This window comes from Achroia grisella, unplaced genomic scaffold (genome assembly GCF_030625045.1).
Source record: "Achroia grisella isolate CSIRO2021 unplaced genomic scaffold, CSIRO_AGI_Agris_v1 utg900, whole genome shotgun sequence".
In the NCBI taxonomy this organism is placed as follows: domain Eukaryota; kingdom Metazoa; phylum Arthropoda; class Insecta; order Lepidoptera; family Pyralidae; genus Achroia; species Achroia grisella.
This window is the reverse complement of record NW_026713059.1, coordinates 5,669,855-5,682,835: the sequence shown is the minus strand read 5'-3', so window position 1 is coordinate 5,682,835 and position 12,981 is coordinate 5,669,855.

The window sequence follows — 12,981 nt, the reverse complement described above, 5'->3', positions numbered from 1 at the left end:
TATATTAAATTAGTACCGTAGCAATAATAATTATTAAGAATGATTAAAATTCCATACTTTAAATACTGTTTACAGACTACATATTATTAGTTGAAACAAAATTTTTACTCACCTCAAAATTTAAACCACGCTCCGCGACGAACAAGTCAGCACTGGCTATTGACACTCCCCGCATTTCACTTGAGAGAAGCTTGCTTATCACTGCATAAGCAACCAATTGGCGCACTTGTTCGTACAGATTCAAGTTATGTCCGGCTTTAGGAGCCGTCCGGGCTTAGGGGACTTCCCCTAATTATTGTATTAGTGTATGAATGATCAGCAATTGTCTTACTGGTTCAAAACGTAAAATTAATTTTCCCAAATCATGAAATCTTTGACGTTCGATTGAAATTTAGCACCCGAGGGTACAAAGTGACAAATTATAGAATTTACATTGAAATATAGATAATCTAGCAAGATGGCGAACTTTATATTAAATGAAATAATTCAACTGCATTTAAATTTCGCGCGTTGGTTCCCCCTCATGGATGTTGGTGAGTGATGCTTATCAACGTTGAATCTTGTAGCCTGAAAGTAAGCACAATGCATTTATCAATCTATTTTTAAAGAGAACAACTTGGTTATTTTTTAAATAAAATACTCAGTAGGTAAAGTCAATATTTTCCTATAAGAAAATTGTACTTTAGAAATTCTCAGATTCGCAGAAAAAGTTAGGGCTCAGTTACTATAGAAATACTTATACAATACTTACAATACCGTTTAGCTGAAAATGAGTCACTATTTCTGTAAAAATAAAGAAACGCTGTATCCGATACTATTATTGCCACATACCTATTCAATTTTATCGATAGCACGTGTCGAGAGCTAAGCTTTTCATGCGTTTAAAAAATAATTTTAACATTAATTTTATGATGTTTGTACACCTTTCGCGGCTTTAACCCTAATGTTTATTATAAAGAAAACAACAATTATGTCTGTATGCAACCAAGAAATTATTTACTACATAAGCATGGTGTAAAATTTGAAGTGGGATCTATTTTGGATCTGGTAGCATTATTGGTTTTGCCTTCTGGTAGGTCCGGGCTGACGATGTGTTTGATGATCATCTGCTTAGGATTATTTATTTACATTCACAAGATTAGAAAATGAGCGTTTCTGTTGCACTGCGCCAGATGAAAAGAGCTGCAATTGATACAGTACATACTGTGATAATAAAGTAATAACTTTAAAAACAAAACTTGCTTTGATTTGTAAAATCAAAAGACAATGTCCTATGCAGTGGTATGTATCTACCTAACTTACTCTCTTTTGGAACTATGAGAACAAAGAGGACCGATTTAATAAAAAAAAGAGCAAGGACATTGTTTACATGCATTAAATTTGCTTAATGTAATGTACTTAATTTTAAATGAGAATTAAACTGTAGGTAACGATTGAATTTGGTTTTTCAGATTTAGAAAGTAATTAATTATTATCTGTAGTACTGTTTTGGAAATCACATAAATAGATTTGTCAGAGAATGTTGTTTTAGTAAATGAATTTTAATGATTTTGTGAAACCAAAGCATAATTATCTTAAAAGTGGAATTCTTTCATCGGTTGAAAACAAGCCGTGTCAACTGTAATGGTTCCGAGTTCATTAATCACTCAACTATGGGAGTGTTTCAGAAAAAAATCGCAAATATTGTTTACTTTACACTCGGAAATTTAATATGGTGGATAGTTACCTAGATTAGTTTCATTCCTTATTACGTTTCATGTTCGGATTTTGGTAATATATTAGGAGAAGCAGTGAAATGACCTATAATTCATTGTTTGTGATGACTATTAAATTTTAAATAAAAAATGTTTTCTTAGTTTTTGTATTTATGTACTTGTAAAAACCAGTTATTAGTGTAGGTTATGATCCTACTCCTAACTGTTGAAATTTTAGGACCATTCAATCTATAGGTTAGCCAAGAACATCGTCTTTAATTGATATTGAAGATACCTAGGTATACCCAAGGTACCTAGGTAATATTTACTGCGCTCGCTATTAGTTTATGAACAATTATAGATGGAAATTGCATGTTCATTCACAATATTATAGTATATATGATATTATTGAATTACTTATTATTTACTTTATATTATATTTATGATCTTGGCTGTGTAATTAATTGGCAGCATACGTTACTTTAATTGTATTTCGAACTGAAATATATAATGATGTATTTACTATCTCTTAACTATTATTTAGTACCTAAACTACAGTAATTTTCTTAGAATATGACTATTCTCATAATTAATGCTCAAAAACTAATAATGTCTGTAGTAAAAATAATGATAAAAGAATTTGAATAAAATTTCGAATACGGATGCAGTGTACTCTGTCCTTTATTCATTTTTAATGCAGCGAACTTGTCAGTGTCACTACAATGGGACATGTCACGTGTCCATTGCATATGGATAATAGTCATTTGCAGTTAACATTCATGCTGTAATATATTAGTACATGACATCGACTACTATAGGTACATAACATTATTTGTGTAATATTTTTTTGTAAGAAAGATGATGTAATGGTCTTTGCTAACTATACACAATGGTCTCCAACAGTCAAAAATATAAGATGATGATAGATGTTAAAATGAGAAAAAGTCTAACTAAGTCAACTGGCCTAGTTGGAGAATTCATCAAGCATTAACCGTGCATTACAAACAGCAATACAATTGTCGTATACGAGTACAATTTACTTATATATCAGTAAAACACGTTGTGTCGATAAATTCGTATCTATAATTACCCGATATTGTTGGGGAACTCACATGATTTTTCTCTTTTCTAGTCATTTGTTTGTAGTGAACTATTACCTAAATTATGTATAAATTTGACTACACATACGACTACAATTAAATAGAATGTGATTATCTGTGGTCAAAACCAAAAATTTATTTTAACTGCTCTGGAAACACTTCGTTGAAAATTTTTTATATCTGTGCAAAAATATTTAACAATTGCTTTCCGAATGCTACTCTATCCATGGTTCTACTTTAAGTCTCAAAAGTATAGTTTTAGGGTTTTTGGGTGTATATTGTCGATGTGAAGAAGTATTATAATAATCAGTTGTCCATCATATTTTGACAAGCGGTCATGTAGGTCAAGTAGAGCATATAGGTGTCATCAACATCTGTTTGGGCATATATTTACGGAAGATTCATAAGTAACTGGGATAGAAGCCAATTTTTCACTCTGATAAGCTTCTTGTCTTAAATATAATATATTGGCTAGGTGTATATTGCTTATATTGTAATAATGAAATTTATTGTTATTAGAATTCTGATGTATGGAGATTAGCGTCACTCATATCCTATTTTTATAAAAGCTTAAAACATGTAATAGTTTTAAGGTAAATTACGATTAAGTAGGTGAGTTATGAGTAAAATTTGTGCAAATAAACACAAAGTTATTAACGTTATCATGATCAATGTTCGTGTTAGTCGTTTCGTGTATTCAGAGCAACGGCTCGTACATTATTTCGCAACGTGAGTGACCTTTCGTGCGGTGGCCGGGCGAATCGCGCGAAAATATCGATTATTTTTATCTTATCGGCGTCTATCGCTGGCATGTCGCAGCGAGCAGCACGAATGTAAGGGAATCAACACACGCATCGCCGCCGATTGCCACCTAATGCCGGCAATCTGTATACAATGCCTGCTTGGGTCTGAAGGGTGCCAGCCAAACAACGCGCATGCTCAGTTTAGCACGCAGCATTGGACGCCAGTAACTCCGCCTCCGGGCGATTGTTGCCAATTCTTGAAGCACTTCCACATGCAAATTTAATGGTATCCGACAACCTTGATGTCTTGATAGGTATTTACGTAAAATTGGATAAACTAAGAAACTCAATAACTTTCTTATCGAGTTTCTTAGTTTATCCAATTTTTACTTACTTGATCTGTCAAATTTATGTACAAAATCAACATTTATGTCCCATTAGATAAATATAAAAGTAGTTAGTATTAATTATGCAAACCTCTAGCTTTCGCATTTCACAAAATACGAATGAATTGTTTATGTTATGAATTGCTTATGTATTCATAGGCATGTGAAAGCAGTTATTTAAACTTGTTTACCGCACAATCCACCTGCTATATAATCCGCGTTGTTTCGCAACTGAGCTGGTATCTGTGTCATTGCGTTGGAGCAGTACGAATGGATTGGTTGCTTGCGAGTGGGAGAGAGACGAACATCTAGGACCGGATTCTGCGAGAGGACGGTGGGGCATGCTATATACCTACTCGCGTTATCTGTTCGCGAATATACTTGCGCAATGTACAAGGGGGAAAATAAGTTTCTACATGACTTCATAAATGATGATATCTGAAAGGGACGAACTACGAAAATGGTACTGGAATAGGTTACAGATTAAATTTTATTAGATACTTTATGATTGTTACGATAATTGTTAGTAGTGGACTAATAGAATTGTTATAAAGTAACTACTAAAATTCGATGAAAAACAAATGATTAAATTACGCGTTGAACATTGTAAATGGCGGAAGAAATTTATAAATTTGAGACCTATGGGCGAAGCTAGCCGAAGGAAAATGAGTGTCTCTACCTTGGACCGTGCCAAGACATGTGTTACAAATAAATTTGTTTACTTGTGTTGCGTCTATAAGACTGATTTCAATACCTACCGGATAAGAAATTGAGCAATCGGTTAATTTATAATCTTCGTAGTTTGACAGGATACGCTATCGATATCTATACGGTTATGAATTGGCTGAAATTATGTCAATAGAGTACTTTGATAGAGATTTGAGATACCTGCCTACTGCCTGTATGCACACTGCCTTTTATTATATGAGGTAATAATTATACAGATATGTAGGCATAGTGTTTTTTTAGTAGCATAGATCATCTACCAAAGTGATTAGGTAGGCAAATAATTTACTCTTAGAAATAAATATTAGACCTAAAACTGATAAGCAATTTTTTCTTTTATTATTATTACTACATTGAATATAACATATGTAATATTAATTTAAGATTATCTACTGGTAAAAAATTTAAACGTTACACAATATTTCTAGATATATCTCCTCAAAAAGAAATCTTAAGCTTATCTAAAGAAAGCTTTAATTGTTGTACATAATCAAAATTCGTTAGAGACAATAATGATAAAAAATATTTTCTTTTGTTGACGTACCTACTTGAGGTAAAAACTTGTATTAGGTAGGTACTGTAGGAATGGACCTACATTCGTATGCGTCTGATAACAGTGGTACCGTTATTCGTGAAACCGCAATCCACGATGGCGACGTGCGACGGCGAGCTGATTACGAAACCCGCGGAACAGAAGCCGCTGGATTCGCGCTCCATTACCGCGCCTGCTGCCCGCGCGCCGTCAGTATGGCGGCCACGCACGTCCACCGTGTCAATGGCCTCCACGCCGAGCTTGCGCAACTCCACGCGCGAATCTCAACAGCAAAACAAAGTCTTCGATGCGTCTGTGTGCGTTCATGTAGAGCAATCTATTCCAATGTTTCTGCGCTAGTTCCATGCCGCTTGTGTGTGTAATTTCGGTAGTATGGGTGAAGGGCTCCTACTTTGGAAGCGGTCGACCGGCAATGCTGATTAATTTAATGTTAAATGGCTGCTATGAATTTTCCTCAATTAAAATGTTGAAGGATTTTAGGTTATGTCTGTTACGAAAACAAAATTTCAACTTATATTTGATGTATGTTAATGCTGTAGGCAACGCTATCAGTTACCTAGAGTTGTAAACAGGTATATATGTATATCTATATATATATATCACATTAAATGTGTAATAAGTAGGTATAATGGCAATTGTATGGTATTAGTGGCTGATAATTCAATTGCGGATCAAGCAGATGACTAAAATAGGTCAAGATAAGTGATAAAGTGACACGTGTTTAGCAATGAGGTATACTTATCTATAGTTAGTTATGTGGTATACCGTTAAGAATGGTTGATATTTATCTGACGTCGAGTTTGGTCCAGAATGCGTCAACACAGATGTCAGTAGCGTAGCCTTGGCACACTGGACACCCACTCTGAACCTTGGGTTCGCTCTTTCAGTCCACTGACAATTGACAATAATTTGAAATGCCCAAAAATAGGAGAATACATTATTGTCTACCTTAAGCAAGTAGAGGGACATTTTTATTTAGAAGATGTTTTGAAATGTGTTTAAGATTTTCCTTATATTTTACTTAAGGACTTATAGATTCATCATCAAACATTATGTAGATATAACGTGAGATATGGTAGTAAAATTAGTGATGCCTCACTAAAGATGCTTAGGTACACCTTATGCCGCAGGAGTGATAGAGTATTTATGAGTGTATTTATAATATTTGTTATAACCGATGTAACTATTTCTGTATATATGCAACTGTTGAAACTAATCAATAACTCTTCAGTATGTTGATATCTAAATTTAAAAGTATGTAAAATAGAAATATTGGCGTAAAACTTTTTTGCAATATAGTTAGAATGTAAAATAATATTTTTTTATGGAATATAATTGAATAGCTATTTATATATAAATGCAGTTTAATTAATTGATAAATGACTGCATAAACTTATATTCATTGAATATTTGGCATTACACTGATAATAATGTAACTCCGTTTGAAAATACGCGCATGTCCGTCTCAGAATTTCCAAAATTAGGTATACCTACAAGATTTCTATTAGACTGATTCGATAACTCATAATCTACTAAAGTAGACGTGGAATATGGATGTAGTTATAGGTATTCGAAATACGAAAGTACTAAATCTAACACCAACAGTAGGCACAAAAAATACGTTTACCTTTTTTTATGTAAACGGAATGGCACACATGCTGACGGTTTCATGATTTCTTGTTCTAATATATAATTGGAATAAGATTTCAAAGGTCGCTAGTAGGATTTATTGTGATAAACTGTTACCAAAACTAAATTAATAATAGAGGCTACGGATGCTAGGCCATTGAGATGGATACGTTTATATTATAAATTGCTTTACACAACAAACAAAATTGAAATAAAAGGTAGGTAAAGATAAGTCAAGGAAACTTCATGAAAATAATAACACACACAGCTACATGGGTTTACTATGCGCAATAGCAGTAGTTGTATGCGCAGCGCAATGACTATGTTGTGCTACGGAGCTACGTTAGCTACGATATTGCCGTTATTAAGAGTAGCGGCGCTGCGGAGCGCGTTATCACAAAAATAGGTCAGCGGAATTTGCACGTGTTAGTGGACCGCATTCTTTTTACATTGTTTAATAACTAAGTACTTGCTTGTCAGAGGATATATAGCATATTGTACACTCTTTGTATTTTATGCATGTATAATTTTAACAGTTTTGTAAATTTTAGTATTATACTCTGGTAAAGCTCATATTACGTATTGATCATACATATATATATACATATATAGTTCGTATAAATAACTGAATTTTAACTACGAAAAATAAGGCATTGAGATAATCATATCATCGATAGTCCTTGCTATTTTTTGAATTGTCTGTGGTTACATTTTGATAACAATTTTATTAGTTGGATTATACTATTCCAATGTAATATTCTTATTTTTATTAATCTATTATCACGCTTGATAAATAGTTCATTAACCTTCACAATATTACAGGATCTAAGATTTTTAACGGTTAGTTCGAGTTATTTTGGAATTTGCCATAATTCTTTCATTTGTATTAGATCTGAAAGAGATAAATTACTTTTATTTTATCATGTGGGTTATTAACTGTAGGGATTTAGGATATTTGAAAATATATTAACGTTTCTAATCTGGAACCTGATTGTAGAGTTCAGGTTGCTTTAACGTGACAGAAACATTTAGATAGAGTAACGTTGTGCAAGGATAATAATTAATTGTTTTAAAGTATTAACCAATAGGTTTTTAAGTATTTCCTTGTGTGTTACCTTCGCTATTCATATTATTTATTGTGCATGCGAATCGGAAGTGTTATGGAGAGGTCGCCGCGCGCACTATGCCGACCGGACGCAGTCCGCTGCGAGCGGCGAGGTGCGCCCGCACCAGCAGTGGTGCCAGGATGGGAATCTTCACCCCAAATATATGGGATTTTTTTTGTTGTTTCAACATTCGAGTAATTATTGGAGAATTTAAAAAGACAAAAAAAGGAATTATGGAGCCTAAATATTAACAAAAGCTCCAACAATATAAAAAGAGATCATTAAGATCCGGAACCTATTGAGTAATAATAAAATAATAATAAAAACAAAATAAGAACTATTTATAGAACACGCAGTAAAAAAGGTGCCGCGACCTCATCCAAGTGCCAAGAAGAAACAAGTACTACAAAATTATATTATGGAACGTTCACGTACTATTTATTACTTTTTCTGGGAGTTTTCTACAAAGCCTGAAATTTGGGGGGAAAAACAAAACGTCATCTGGCAACACTGTGACTGGCACTGCTACACGTGTAAGTCTTGCGCAACGAGACCTTGCGCTCGCGAATAATATCGAATGTTACCAACCAGAATAACGTGGACATGGTTTGGTTAATAAATTTATGGGACATGGCCGGCCTCGAAAATGTTTAAGTATTTATTTGACTTTGGCGTCTTCAGGTTCACATGGGCGTTACTAAATGCCAATCAGTAGATTGACGTGACACTAATTTTAAATCAAAATATAATTTAATTTTAAATTACCATTAAAATAAGAATATTATTGAATACAACTTGTATTTTTATTTTCATCTCATATTTAGGGTATATTAGATAATACTTAGACATTTATAGATGTTTATGGTATTGGTACGGTATGTTAGATCTACAACACAATTTATTTCCTAAATGACTAAACATCATTTGGTTATTGTGTTCAGAATAATACATCCTGAACATTATATTCTTTTGCAAATAATTAAGAAACACCAAACTTCTATCTCAAACCGAGGATTGGGATACTTAGTGGTGTCTATTCACCACATATTAACTGTATGATACCTATAATACGTACATTTTAACTTAATATAAATTATCCGTATCTTAGTATTATAATTAATATTTATACAATAAAAAATAATGTTCTATACCAAAAGATCTGTTTTCATATATAATTTTAACAGCGTCTCATTTAAAATATTGCTGTTTAAATATACTGCTGCTAGGTATACTGTAAGTGGTATTTTAAATTTTAACTTTCAAACTTGCATTTTTTCAAATAAATTACTTGTCAAAAGTTGTTTTTGAGGTGTTGCGATGGAGGCTAATCAAAGGGCCTCGCCGATGGCAGTTTAAGGTCTCGACCTTCTTCTTACTAGCCCACGAACATTAGCATTGACAACGGCCCTTATGCAAATCGTCTTTGTGCGTGCTTGCTTCCACTACCGGTACATAAGAGGCACAAGGGCCTTCTTACAATTATCGTAAACGTATAACATACTCAGTCTCAAATGGACCTTCAATTTGTATGCTTCTTGGATCGTGACTATCAGCTGTATAAATATAATTTCCTGGTATTTTGATAAGGGGAAAATACTTCGTTGCTATTCTGAATAACGCATTATTTTTCCTCGCTTCATGAGTCTGTTTTCAATTGTGAATTTAGATAGATTACTGTATTTGATAGATAGATATCTGAGATAGATTAATTGCTTAATAATTTGCTTAATAAAAGTTTATTAATGTTTTTTTAAAATTTGAAATATCTAACTAATTCTTAGTGGTTGCTTACTTAAAATAAATCTACGTTCTAAATTTCAGCATTTGTCTAGATTTGGTATTTTATATTAGTCTATGTTCTTACCCAGGAAAGCCATTTGCTTTATATAGATTTGTACTTTAAAACGCATTTGTTGTGTTTGTATATTGATTATGTGTACTCATACTTATAGTACAGCTTCGTCATCCCACTGGCCTTAACAATTTGCTGATGACGTTATATGCGGTGTGAAAAATTATACCTATATATAAGTTTTTGTTATTTATTCAAGGTGTTCTGACTGGTACCGACTCAGCTATTAATACCGATTATAACCAAAAATAATAACTGCTGGTTGAAATAAGAGCATTTTAATTATTTGCAAATTGTATATTTATAAAGCTAATCGATTTGGGAGAAGTTATATTAAAATCACGCATAAATTTATTGGCCTATAATATAATGTGATGGATAAATAAGATATATCAAAGCTGTTTTGTACATATAAATCATTTTAGTTTAATAATTTTTTAGATACTAAAATTCTTTTCTATTTTATGTATTTATGTATGGCTTATGGATAGGGGGTTTATCTTGCCGATAAAAAAGGTACACATTCACAAATAGAGTACAACTGTACCTATTTATCTAAAACCTTCCAAATGGTGATTTACCTTGAACTCGTATAGAATTCCCTTATTTACCATTCCGAAAAACCAAAGTCACTTTCCAGCTTACCTATAGTGGGGACTTATGGACACATACTTAAAGAAGGAGGAATATTGTCTGTAGCATAATTACTGGTCAGCTCAGCTAATGTGCAAGATATTGGTATAAGGTTTATATCCAGCAGTGGTTCGATACAGTAAAGTCAAGTTAAAGTAGAGTATTTAGTTTCTTTTGGTCAACTGTGCCTAAGTATATTATATTAAAATGCACCTCACTTGCAGATTATGAAATTACCTATTTATAAATATTACAATAAAAATAGACGATATTCTAACATTTGTGCACTTATTTTTTTTTTATTTTGCTAATCAGAATAAATTTCAAAATACACTTTATTCAATTCAATTTTGTAACCATCAATACTTTTTTGTGTAATTAATGTATTGCACAAAATAGCTTGCTTATAATCTACATTTTGGTATTACTGTTATTGCTCTACATGTTCTCATGAAACTATGACAAATCACCGCTCATAATATTAGCGGATGTGTATGAGGACACTTCATAATATATATTTTTATTTTTAGCAGGTATGTGAGCGCAAATTAATATAGTCAAAGTACCGACGCAAGAGGCAGGCGGTTCAAGGCAAGCCCTGCAAAGGGCCGCGTCAGCGTCACGCGCCGTCATGCCATTGACCCACTTATATTGTACCTAACGACTGGCGTGTGCGCAGTACAGTCGCTGCTGAAAGCCCTTTATGTCATCGCTCTGTCACGTATACATTGCCAATCTGAAACGTAATACATAAATAAATAAATAACACTGGACAACTAACACAGCGCCATCTAGTCCCACGGTAAGCAGAGTTGCTATGGGTAGTAGACAACTGATATAAATACTTTTTTTTTGTAAATACATACATAGGAAATACTCAGATTGCCCAGACCAATGCAAATAATCATATTCATACAAATGCTGCGTGCATGCATTGTATCGTATTAGAAAGCAACTCCGAGACCATGGGGAGTACAGCGGTGAGCTAAACCGCTAGACCACCGTAATACTCTCACGAATGTTGTATCAATAGAAGTAACCAAAACAGTGACCTTGTCAACTGAAGTAACGTATAGATCCTTTGAAGCGTCGACATTTCGCTGGGTTTATTTGATTGTATATTTTCCGTATGGCAAGAAGAGAACCCACCGCCGTATCTCGGGTTAATTTTGGTTAGTTTTCGTTGTAGCTGTCACTGAACAGCCAGTCAGAAATATAAATACACACAAAAAGTTTATGGTCTAAACATAGGGTTTAATTAGAAGTATTGCCTTTAATATAAGAGTTAAAAAAACCCTTACGTTAAAAAATAAACCTTTCATGTAAGTTTTAGTTTTTAGACTTGGTAGCTTTCACTGTATGTTAATAATTCAGACAGAATAAATAATTTTATTTTTATGAAATTGGATTGGAAAGAAACTGAGGGTTCACCTGATGGTAACAGATAACCGTGGCCTATATACATGAACAGTAACATGACATCATGTTATCATATGACGCGTGATACCACTCACTCTTAGCACTCTTAGAGTATAATTAAATCTGATTCTAAAATTTCAATGTCTAATTTGACTTTTCACAAGCGAAACACAGCGTATGAAATACAGAGCGATTTCATACACTTACAAAGGGTATAATATAGTTGAGACTAAAATACCCATGCTGACGACTTTACAAAGTCTACCTTTTTTTTATAGTTAGGGTAACCTAGGGTATAAAAGGTATAGAATAGATTGCTAGATATCCTGAATCCTGAAATACGATATCACTTGTGTGCGCGAGCGTGTCGCGTATATTAATTTTTAATTTCAGCGCTACATCGCTTCCCGCGCCGCCCGCCCCGCTTTACTTGTTTACGGCGCGCGCATCTCAAGGCGACGAGTGTACGCCCGCGCCGCCGCAAATATTCTGCTATTGTGAAACACTAACGTTATCAGCCCAGAACCTTGGTTGGATCACACGAATTACGGTCAAGTTGACGATTCCACGATTATAACACTATGTGATAATAAAAATTCCGTTACTTGTTTTCAATACCAGCTAGCTATCTTTAAGACTTCTTTGTGATGGCCTTAGCTTATATCAACTAAATAATTCTAGTATAAACATGGTCATTACATATTCGAAATTATGATAAAGAATTTTCATTCATTCATATCAATTCCAATACGCAATTGCGAGTTCTAACAAGAATGGTAATAAGATAAAAAAATAACAATAGCAATTCTTCTAAGGATAATTACTAGGGTGTACCGCAAATTATGAATGCAGATCTATTTAAAAATTGTTCTAATGGAGTCTGGGATATTGATAAGTAAGTGTCATGTATACGCTTACAGTGATTCGTCTACCACTTATTAACTGGTGCAACGATTCACCATTATCTGTTGAAACCTGCTTATAGGAGAGTCTTAAAATCAGGTAGCTCTCGGCTTTCAGCTTACGAATTTAAGTATGTAAATAATGTTCAATTTCACAATACTTTAGTCTTGTAAAGTTACAAACAAATTCGTAAATACGACTACAATGGCAATATTAGACTGTGGTAAGCTGTATCTA